We start from the raw sequence: 12,561 nt of genomic DNA on the forward strand, positions 1-12,561 counted from the left end.
AGAGTTTTCCTTAGGAAAAGATCTGTGCTTTGTATAAAATCAGGAAATGAGTCCTCAGAGAATTGGTAGGATTGACTTGGAATGAGTGAAGAGACTTATTTGAATAAAGACATCAAACAAATGTTTTTAAATTTCCGTGGGTGCCCAGGAGGTGCGAGAGCTGTGAGGGGAGCTGGGAGGTGAGTGAGAACTTTGGGAACAGCTGGTTCTCTGTGAGGGTGAATGCAGCTTCTCACATGCACACACACCCCTCCAGACTTCCACAGAGGTTTTCCCCAAACAGCCAGGCCTGTGAGACTTCAGACGGTGAGGTGTGATGGAGGTGTCCCTCACACAAGGTGGCATGGGCCGGCGAAGAGGACCTACAGGTGTCCAGAAACTTCCACCTGTGTCACTTCCCTTTTTTTTTTTTAATTTTACTGAAGTATAGTTGACTTACCATGTTGTGTTAAATTCTGCTGTACAGCAAAGTGATTCAGTTATACATATATATGTATATATATTCTTTTTCATATTCTTTTCCATTGGTTTATCACAGGATATTGAATATAGTTCCCTGTGCTATACAGTAGGACCTTCTTGTTTATCCATCCTCTATATAAATAGTTTGCATCTGCTAATCCCAAACTCCCAATCCATCCCTTTCCCACCCATCCTCCCCCTTGGCAACTACAAGTCTGTTCTCTATGTCTGTGAGTCTGTTACTGTTTTGTAGATAAGTTCATTTTTGTCATATTTTAGATTCCACATATAAGTGATATCATATGATATTTGTCTTTCTCTGTCTGAATTACCTCACTTTGTATGACAGTCTTTAGGTCCTTCCACATCTCTGCAAATGACCCAATTTCATTCCTTTTTATGGCTGAGTAATATTCCATTGTATTATATATAAGTACCACATCTTCTTTATCCATTCATCTGTCGATGGACATTTAAGTTATTTCCACGCCTTGGCTATTATGAATAATGCTGCTGTGAACATAGGTGTGCATGTCTCTTTTTGACTTACAGTTTTGTCTGGACATATGCCCAGGATCTCTCCTCTGTAAATATTTCAGCGTGTATTTCTAAAAGACAGGGAATTGTTTTTAAAACGTATAACCACAATACTGTTATAACAACTTCAGATGAATGGATAAAGAAGATGCGGTATATACACACCAGGGAGTACTACTCAGCCCCAAAAAAGAATGAAATATTACCATTTGCAGCAACATGGATGGACTTGGAAGACATTATGCTAAGTGAAATAAGTCAGACAGAGAAAGACAAATATTGTATGGTATCACTTATATGTGGAATCTAAAAAATACAGCAAACTAGTGAATAAAACAAAAAAGAAGCAGACTCACAGATACAGAGAACAAACGAGTGGTTACCAGTGGGGAGAGGGAAGGGGGAGGGGCAATAGGGGTAGGAGATAAAAAGGAGTTATTTGGGATTACATGAAATCATGTATATGAAACTTTTGAAAATTGTAAAGCACTATAGAATTTAAAAAAATTTTTTTAAAAGAGCACTAGGAAGAAAATTTGAAAATACAGATAAGAAGGGAAACAACAAATGTTGCTCCAAAGCTCCTAGAAGAGGTGGGGTGAGTTTGAATCAAGAGCACAGATGGAGAAGTGAGCCTTGAATAAGACAGAGGATGTGAAAGCAAAGAGGTGGTTGGCCATCCTTGGCCGACCCTCAGATAGAGTGAGGGACACTGCTCTGTGGCCTTGCAGATCCATGCTCATACCTCTATGTTATTGTTGTTGTTAAGCATTTTTCTCCCCAATAAACTGTGAGTTTCCTGCAAAAAAAAAATTAACAGTAATTCCTTACAATTATCAAATATCTGGTCAATGTTCAAATTTCCAGTTGTCTCCATGCTAAGGTCCACACATTGCCAGTGGTTGATGTGTCTAAGTCTATTAACCTACAGGATGCCCCCCTAATATTCTCTGTCTCTCTTCCTGCTAATATATTTATTGAAGAAACCAGGTCATCTGTCCTACAGAGTTTCCCCTGATCTGGATTTCGTGGATGGCAACTCCAAGAGACCATTTGACACGTTCATCTGTTTTCTGTATTTCCTGCAAATGGGTAATTGGATCTAGCGGCTTGATTCATTTCCAACTCATTTATTTTGGAAAGACTACTTCATAAGTTATGTTTATTCTGGAAGATTTTTTTCTAGATTCCTGGCTTTCAAACTCTGCACTTCAAATTATGTTCGTTTGTATCTTGAATCAATAAAATGTTCACAATCTTTTCCTCCCCATTAATGAAAAATACTTTAGCTTTTCCATGTTTACTACTCTGGTGAAAAACAGAGAGTGAGGAATACATGTGATTTTTTGAAATGCCAAAGCAATAAATTTTCAAACCCCTTTTGTTTGGAGGTACATTTGGTGTATATGTGATCTAATTCCAGCCCTCAGCAGTAAAACTTCATGAGACCTTGTGAAATGTCTCACACACTGGTGAGAGCAGTAGGATAGAAGCAACTGGTTAGAGAAAAGGAAAGCTGTAGCCACAGGGAGGTTTGGCTATTTCGAGGGAAGAGTGAGAGACATAGAGGCTGTTGGTAACGTCTGGCCTCTATGTCAACATCAGTCATGTGAGTAAGACATCCCTGCCTCTGTTGGCCATCAGTAAATATCTGGTTAGTTGGCAGCTCTTCCCCATCTTATTGTTAGTTAAGACTTGGAAACTTGGCTGTAACGTGTTTGTAAATAAACACACAGGGTCATCACTGACATCATATCTTCTAAATAGAATTGCCTTTCCTATTTGAACAATGCAGCTATGCAGACTGTGAAACCAAGGCTTTTTTTGGTTTTGTTTAATTAACCACTTCATCTAACAATCTTTTTAAAAAGAACAGTGACTTCAGAGCTGGTGACAACACAAGTACGAGGAGGGAAAGTGAGACCCTCTAAGCTCCCCAGATGGCTCTCTACTGTGGAGGGGAGGTGGCCCCCTGAGGAAAAGCCGGTCTCACTGACATGCTATATATAGAATCCAGGGAAAGAAAGCCACCAAGTTCTCTGCATCCAAAGGCCATCAGGCAGCAGGGCCGAAGTTTAATATGCCCTCAGCTTCTCCATCCTGGTCCTTTTGTTTGATTTTTATGAGAGTCTGTATGGGGCTCTCTTCTCTCTCTCTCTTTTCTTTATTCTTTTTTTTTTTTTTTTTAACTCTTATGTTCTCTTACTTTTAGGACAGAGGAAGCAATAGAGGTGACTTCCATGGAGAAGCTATAAAGAGCTACTGAGAAAGAAATATACAACCTAAAAGTTGAGAGGTATGTTTTATTTGGCGGACAAAACTGAGGACTTAAGCCTGGGACACAGCATCTCAAATAGCTCTGAAGGACTGTTCCAGAGAGGTAAGTGCGGGGGCCGGGATGTATGGGAGTTTTTGCAACGAAGACCAGGTAGTCGGAACATCAAAAGATTACTGTTAATTAAAGAAGACCAGACATCACAGTGAAGGAATGTAGCACTTTTCTGTGTAGGGGAAGATGCAAGAGTCTGGGCTCACTGGAATCATTCCTTTGATGTGCACCGCAGCCACCTCCGGCCAGCGTCCTGTGCTTTTTCATCCTGAGTTCCCTCAGGAGGCATCTGGGGCTGGGGCGAGGGGCTGCAGTGTCTGACTGCTGGATGGGGGGCATTCTGTTTCTCTCCTGAGTTCCCTCAGGGCTCACCGTCGGGGTGGCTGTCATGTGACGGCCTGATGGCTTCAGCATCCTTTGTTTACTGAGAAGGCAGGCAGCATTTTTTCATTGACAATAAATACCACGGATGTTGGGCAACGGATGGCACTGCCGTTTGTGATTCCTGCCCACGTTAGGTGTGGTACAGCGAAAATGCCCTCCGGCTCCGCCATGACCCCTGGCTTCCAGAGAACACAGAGCAGTGTGAGGGGCGCTGGCTGGGAGCCCACACCCCCAGCCCAGCGGCTGCCGTCAGGGGTGCTGAGCTGCCCTGGAGTTTCCCCAGCCGCAGAGAAACTGGTCGGAACCAAGAGCTCCCTACGGTCCTGGCTGCCCTGCCTGCCTCTCAGCTCTCAGAAGTATTACAGACGGTTGTATGTTTCCCGCTGCCGCTGTAACAAGTTACCACAAACTTGGTGGCTTAAAACAGCACAGATGTGTTCTCTTACGGTTCTGCATGTCAGAAGTCCAACCTGGGTCTCATTGGGCTAAGCCGGTTGTCAGCAGGGCTCTTCCTTTCTGTAGGCTCTTGGAGAGAATGTTTCCTTGTCTTTCCCCGCAGTCCTCGGCTTGTGGCCCCTTCCTCCATCTTCAAAGCCAAGTGCTTCTCCTGCTGCTATCTCTCTGTTCTCTGACTTCAAGGGCTCCGTTGAATCAGGCCCACTGCATTCATACAGGATCGTCTTCCCATTGCCAGGCCCTTAACCTTAATCACTGCTGCAAAATCCCTTGTACCACATTCACTGGGGACTAGGGTATGGACATCATTCTGTCTACCAAAAAGACCGTGTTCTCCTTAGGAAAAAGGAAGGAAAAAACTGAGGAAGGAAATGATTTCAGCAATCAAATCTGCCCTCTGCACGTTGAAAGCTCCCAGTAGACGGCGGTGGTGACATTCTTCCCAGCTCACAGAGAGAGAAGGAGAAGCTCGGTGAACAGCCGGGGTTGATGGGAGCGGCAGGCAGCAAGAGACGGAGGGGGAGCCAGAGGATAAAACGGGGGAGGACGGTGAGACCCGCAAAGCCTGGCGCCCTTCAGTTTCTCGGGCCTCGTCTTCCGCCTTGACACCTTCCTCACCCCTCTTCATCCCTCCTTCCTGCTGGCTGTTGTGTCTCAGAGGAGAGAAAATGTGTCTCAGTTTGTAGTTCACGGCAATTCCATCAGTCGGCACCAGTGGGCTGTACCAAACCACCCAGCTGGTGGAACCTAGCTTATGCTACTGTTTGCGGATTAAGTGAAGAAATAAATGGATGAGTGAGTGACTGAATGAGCCAATGAATGAACGAATGTACCTCTTGGCTCTGCAGACAAGGAACGTGCTCTCAGCGACCCCGTTCACAAATAGGGTTTCGTTTGGCCCTCGTTGTCATCATTCAGATGGTAGTGACCTGACCGTCCATCTCAGATCCAAGAGATTTTAGTGGTTACATGAGAAGAAATTATGTAAACATGGAAACGATGCCCATGAACTGAGGCCCTTTGAATTCCTTACTGAATTCAATAGCTAAACGTGACTTACTAGCCTGACTCTGCAGAAACCCATCAACACTGGCCTTCCTCTCTCACTCACCCCATTGTTTTCCCCACACAGCACCCTTTGCTCAAGCCCAGCTCACCTGGAAACTAACCCCACTGCCCATCCACCCCCACTAGCACAGACATGCATTTGCACTAAGATGCTTCCTGTCGGCACAAGTCTTGGGTCTCTGCTCCCCTCGGCATCTCCCCAAGGCTGCCACACCCACCGGAGACCTAAAAAAAGCAGAATAAAGCATCCTTCTCTTGGGATCAGATTCACTTCTATGTTTTTTGGGGTTTTTTTTTGCGGTACACGGGCCTCTCACTGTTGTGGCCTCTCCCGTTGCGGAGCACAGGCTCCGGACGCGCAGGCTCAGCGGCCATGGCTCACGGGCCCAGCCGCTCCGCGGTACGTGGGACCTTCCCGGACCGGAGCACGAACCCGCATCCCCTACATCAGCAGGTGGACTCTCAACCACTGCGCCACCAGGGAAGCCCCACTTCTATGTTTTTTAAACTTCGAATTCCATGTCCCTGGACTGCCAGGGCCTGTTTGCTCCATCCTGACCGAACCTGTAGCTCACACCTGTGCATGGGACCTGCAGGTTCCCTGCCTGTTGCTCCAGAGCTCTGCTCTGTTCTCTCACAATTGGGCTCTCCCAGACTTGCTGCCCCTGATTCCACGGGGAACTCACTCCCATCCGCAGACTCCAGGCGTGCTGTCCACTTGGCATCCTCCCTCCTTAACCCCAGTCTGACTCTTCACTTCCTTCAAACACCTGAAAAATGTACCATCTCCGTTGTCCATTTCAGCTCACAGCTCCGTCCCTCCCTGTGTGCCCTTGGCTTGCAGTACTCCACCATCCATTTATTATCCAGAACCCAGGAGGGAAGCCGCCTACTTTTCCCTGTGGCTTATCATCTTCAGGATGGGCGATCTTACCTTGTGCTCAGTTATCCCCTGTTTTCTGTGCACAGCAGAGAAGATTTGAAATGGATCAACATACTCAAAGCAAGCCAGGACCAGGTCTATCTCTGGAAAGGCAGATAGATATCCACCTGAGCGCCAGCCCTGGTGGTTTGCGTGCTGTTGGAATGTAGAGGATTCCAGGTGGCCAGGGTCACACCCACGCTCACTGCGGGGGGACTGTGTTCAATCAGTGATGTCTCCCAGGAACCGGAGAACAGAGCTGAGCACAGGCCACCTGTTTGCCAATCCCTGTCCACTAGCTCCGTCTCCCTCCGTTAACTCACCTTGGAAAAGGGAAACTGTGTGGCTAGGGTGGGTTGGAAGTTTTTGATGTTGCCAGAGAACCACGAGAGTTATTTAGCTGAGAATGACCTTTACCTCTAATACTGAACTGGTCTCTAATATTGTAGTCGCCCCCATCTGAGGTCCAGGACTGGCAGGAAGGTGGGTGAGGGCCCCTGACTCCTGGGACAGCCATCATTTCATCCTGGGGCCTTTGAACACGGTGACATCTTAGACAGAAGTCAGCCCTGATAGGCCAGGATTCCTCAAAGCACAGTTGACTCTAGACATTAGAATCTGGACCATCTGTCCGCCCAGCTGGGGTATCTCTGTCTAATAACTATATCTAGGGGGTTCTTTAACAGGAGACCTCAAGAAAGTTAAAAATGACTGATCTTGGGCTTCCCTGGTGGCACGGTGGTTAAGAATCTGCCTGCCAGTGCAGGGGACACGGGTTTGAGCCCTGGTCCGGGAAGACCCCACATGCCGCGGAGCAACTAAGCCCGTGCACCACAACTACTGAGCCTGCGCTCTAGAGCCCGCGAGCCACAACTCCTGAGCTCGCGCACCACAACTACTGGAGCCCATGCGCCTAGAGCCCGTGCTCCACAACAAGAGAAGCCACCGCAATGAGAAGCCTGTGCACCGCAATGAAGAGTAGCCCCCGCTCGCCGCAACTAAAGAAAGCCCACACGTGGCAACGAAGACCCAACGCAGCCAAAAATAAATAAAATAAAATAAATTTTAAAAAAGAAAAAGAAAAAAAAAAGCTTGGTATTAAAAAAAATTTTTTAATAAATAAATAAATAAAAATGACTGACCTTTACTGTGTAAGGAGACCCGCTTTCTAATGTAAATTGTAATTATCTAAAACACAGTGTGAAGGCTCTCACCTTGAGTTTCCCCAGGGACGGGGACTAGGTCTGGTCCAGTCCTGATGCTCTTGGGCTGTGCTGCCTCTTCCCACTCTTGCTTCCTGAGGTCCAGACAGCCCTGGGCTGTTGGATCCTGGCGTCAAGCCCTCATTGCCACCCTGGACCACACTTATACACAAGCAGTATCCACTGTGTGAAGTGAATCTATTGGTTTATTTCTACACATTTTGCTTCCCTTCAAAGTCCTCTGCCAACCCCTGGCTGTGGCTGGAGCTCTGTCCCTCCATGTGTTCTGTGTCACCAGTTTTATGCTCTTCTGGGAGGGGCGTGTCGGAACACCTTTAGGCAGAGAGGGTGCTTTCCTCTTTGCAAGGGAAGGGAAAATTGATTCCTCCATTTGCCCAGCACCCTGGCACTGGTTAGCCATGCTGTTCATGTCCCCCCACCATAAGCCACCCCTCCCTGGTAAGACAGTCCTGCCTCTGCAATGAATTCAGGCCTAGTAACTGATATCTTATACCTGGATAAATCATTTCCCCCTTTTGTCACACAACCAGGAAATGGGCCTGGGACTGGCCTGTGTGAAGAGGTCTGGAAAGAAGGCTGATGCATTAACTAAAGGATGCCAAAGAGCTGGGAAAAGAAAGAGAAGGGCCCTTTCCCCTGGCCTTTTAAACTCTTCAGCAGCAAAGAAGAAAAAAGAAAACTCTCCTCCTCCTAGAATAGTTCTCCTCAAAGAGAAAAGTTTCTTCTTTCATTTTAGTGTTTTCAATTGACATCTCTTCAATGTCTTTCTGGTTTGTGAAGAACTTTCACGTGCACATCAGTCTCACAAAGAGAATCTGGAAGTCGAAAGCGAAGTTCCTCACTCTGCAGGCAGGGCCAGGAAGCACCTGGGTGAGGTGACCCAGCTCCCACCCACAAAGGGTCCTGATATCTGCATCCTCCTGTCACATGGCTTCCAGGCAGCTGCTGGTTTAGTTTTTGGTATGATTATTAAAATAATGCAAAATGCGAGGCAAAATCCTCTGAGTTTTCCAGCAGTAGATCAAGTATCTGCTTTATCTGAGAGGATCTCTGGTTCCTGCCTTTCAATGATTCCCAGGAACCCACACTGACCCCTTTTGTCCTCGTCGCCCCTTAGCAAAGCCTGGAGTGGGGAGCATTGTCAGAGCCACAGGGGAGCTACTGAGTGTGTGGTCCCCAGCCCTGCTGTGGGGCGGTAGGGTGGTGGTGGAGGGGGAGATGGGGGGGTGCCTCAAGGTGTGGGAGGTCCAGAGTCCCTTCTGCCTCCTGGCTTGAGTACCTTTGCCCTCTAGGGAAAGGGATGCCATCACACACTCACTTTTCCCCTCAGCCACGTACCTCGTTGTGGAGGTGAGACGGGTGCCTTTCCCACCATGCAGTCATATGGAGAGGACCTTCCTGGGTCTGCCCCTCAGGGGTCCCGAGGCCTTAACAAGTTCCCTGCACCTCCTGAGCCCACTTTTGGCCAAACGTTATTCTGGGTGTATCACTGAGGGAGTTTCTGGTTGAGATTAACTGTTAAATCAGTAGCCTGAGTAAAGCAGGTTGCCCTCTCCAGTGGGTGGGCAATCAGGTGACACCGGAATAGAACAAAAGGCTGACCCCACCTCAGGTCAGAGAGAATTCTGCCTTCCTGCCTTTGAACTGGGACACCAGCCTCTTCCTGCCTTCAGACTTGCACTGAAACATCACTCTTCCTGCGTCTTGAGGGTACCAGCCTTTGGAGTGGAATTTACACCATTGGCTCTCTGAGTTCACAGACCTTAGGGGTCCGACTAGAGCTGACTCACCTTGCAGGTCTCGGGACTTGCCGGCCTCCACACCTGTGTGAGCCAGTTCTTTATAATAATAAATCTCTGTCTCTCTCTCCACACACACACACACACACACACACACACACACACACACACACACACTATTGGTTCTGTCTCTCTGGAGAACGCTGACTAATACAGCGATAAATGAGACAGAAAGAGAAACGTCATGGACTCAGCCTTTAATAGGCTCAAGCAGTGATGGTGTTTTTGTCTTGGAGGTGTGCATATTCTAACTTCTCGGTCTGGACAAGGAGTGCTGAATTGCATGAGTGGAAAGACATCACAAAAACCAAAGTCCTTAAGTGAGCAGGTGATTAGAATTCACTGGTGCTGAGCATTTGTGCAATACTCCTTTTTTTCTAATGAAAAAGGAAGCTCTCAAACTTGGAACATGGCCTAGTAAGTCCTGGGAAGGAGGTCTGATAAAACCCAAAGGGCAGGAGTTAACCCTGCTTACAGAGAGTACTGAAAACACCAGCTTAGCGCTAAGTAAGCACTGAGATGCCTTCTGTTTAAACTTCAAAGAAGCTCAAGGACGGTTCAGCTGTGCCCTGACAGCTTCCCCTTTGATGACGGGACCCCTTGCCCCCGCACACCAAGGGCAAGCCAACAATCTCTGTGCAGAGGAACGGGCAAACATCACTGATAAAACACCTTCCAAGGACCAGAGTGAATGCAAATATGGCAGATCAATACCTAGATTCCATCTGATGTGGGATCAAGGCAGACAGACAGTTTACACACAAGCAAATACAATAAATCAAAGCATAGAAGCAATTTGAGAAATGTAAATATACAATTTTGTGATAGCATGAGGTATCTATGAAGATCACAAATAAATAAGAATAGAAATACCCAGCCTGGTCAGACTCTAAATCGGTTTGCTCTTTCTGGACAGCAATGTGACCACAAGCATAATAATTGCTACAGATTCGTTTTATGACTTCTAATTCAGAACTCCACCCTGGCAATTAGACCACAGGAAAATTATTCATTTACAATGGTAAAAAAAATAGGAATCATTCCAGATGCTCAAGAATGGGGAATTGGTTGAATAAACGGTGGCACCTTAACCTAAAAGCATGTAGACCTAGCCCGCTATTTTACACATGAGGACATCCCGGAGAAGTTAACTCTAGGGTGGTGAATAGTTTGCATCTTATGTACCAGTTCTCTTGGTTGGGAAGTACGTCTCGGAGTCCAGGATTGAAAGGGTCCTGAGGCTGCATCTGGACTCCTCGGAAAGAAAACCCCATCAGTTAGCGATGTGAGTCTGAGGTGTGGCAGGAGGTTCTACCCACGTGACTGTGAGCCCTGGGTTATGGAGCTGACTCGGGGGACCTGTGGGTGGTAAAGCCAGTCTCCTCTCCTCGACACCGGTGCGTTCTGCAGAGCAAGTCTTCAAAGCGGGTTTGAGGATTCCTGGGGGCAGGCAAAGACGTCCAGGGGCTACTCTGGGTGTTTCTGCATTACCTGACCCTCAATGTCTGTAGGTGTCCTTTCCCACAATGGATTTGCTAAGATCTGGCCTGAGTTCCAAAAGGCTCCTCCCACTTGAAACAAGCAGCCGTGCTCCTTCACCATTAAATCTTGCCATGAAGCATTGCTCTGGGTGAGAAAGGTTCGAAGTGCAAAACAAAGGTGAAAACATTTTGAATAACTGATCAACTTCCCACAAACCCCCATGGGCCCGGCATTTCCCAGGATACACGTCCCTTTTATGGAACAGAGAAGTGGCCCTGTGTGGATTAAGACCCATGGCAGGGTGGGATGACGGGAGTACTAACAAACCCCAGGTCCTAACTTTGCTTTCCCCACTCCCCAGTCCATGGCAACTGCACTTTTTCCTCTTTTGAGATTCCCTTGAGAGCAAAGCAGAGAGAGCCATCCTAAGAAATACTGGTTATCCAACAAGGACCTAGTGTAGAGCACAGGGAACTATACTCATTATTACGTAATAACCTATAAGGGAAAAGAATCTGAAAAAGAGTGTCTATATCCACATCTAGATATAGATGTATCGACATATATCTGAATTGCTGTGCTATACAACTGAAACTTACATATCGTAAATAAACTATACTTCAACTTAAAACAACATTTTTAAAGAAATCCTGGTTATCAAGAAGTGCTTATTTTCACAAGTGCATATAAGCTATTCTTCTCAGCTATTATCTATCTTCATCCCTAGGATATGACATTATCTGGAAAGAAAGTCACCATCAAACAGCCAGGGAAGTAGGGGTCAGTGCCACTGATTATTTTAACTGCAACTGAAATGTTTTCTGGGACTGCCAAAGTTTTCACGATTCATGGACTAAAACCCAGAGGTAAAGTTATTGCATAATATCTTTCAGATTTGGTAAAAACTATTTTTATCAAGTATTATAAAATATTACTGAAATTATGTGACTCTTCAACTTTATTTTATAAAATTATTACATTTTTAACCTCCTAATAGCAAGAAATGAACAATATGATAGCTCTTGGCGTAGTTTACCTTTCATTAAATGCCTAGGAGACGTTTGATCCTGATGTATCTGACTTTATATGCCTTTTATGCTTCATTATGTTTTAAAATTGATGATATATTTATGTTGTTTTGTTCAGTCACGTTCTAGGATAGTAATTATAATGAAAACTCATCCTGGAAGAAAAGTTAATGTGTAGACTATTATGATCACACTGAAATGTAAAATTTCAATTTCCATATGTTTGTTTTGTTTAGTGGGATAACCAATAAGTCACTTTCAAGCAAAATGATATAGTGCGAGGGTAAGAATTGTGGGGAAAGTGAATTGGAAGTACAGGTTCAAGAAGAAAAAACTACCTTAGTTCATTTTTTTAATGGATGTTGATGAATATCCAATGGTCATGGTTTTGAAATTCTATTGTAAACTTACTGAAGATGGATAAGTTTTATTTTTGATGTTCAATATTTGCATCAATGCAACTATCTAAACTTATGTGAAAATTTTGTGTTACACTTTTTAATTAGAAAAAATTCTTTAATTGAAGTACAGTTGATTTGCAATATTTCAGGTGTATAGCAAAGTGATTCGTGCATATATGTATACACACACACACACACACATATATATATACACACACAAAATATATATATTCTTTTTCAGATTCTTTTCCATTATAGGTTGTTAAAAGATATTGAATATAGTTCCCTGTGCTATACAGTAGGCCCTATTGTTTATCTATTTTATATATTGTAGTGTGTATCTCTTAATCCCCAATTCCTGATTTTTCCCTCCCCGCCACACCACCCCCTATTCCTGCTTTCCCCTCTGGTAACCATGTTTGTTTTCTATGTCTATTTCTGAGTCTATTTCTGTTTTGTAAATAAGTTCA

The sequence above is a fragment of the Phocoena sinus genome, chromosome 13, assembly GCF_008692025.1.
Source record: "Phocoena sinus isolate mPhoSin1 chromosome 13, mPhoSin1.pri, whole genome shotgun sequence".
Taxonomy (NCBI): domain Eukaryota; kingdom Metazoa; phylum Chordata; class Mammalia; order Artiodactyla; family Phocoenidae; genus Phocoena; species Phocoena sinus.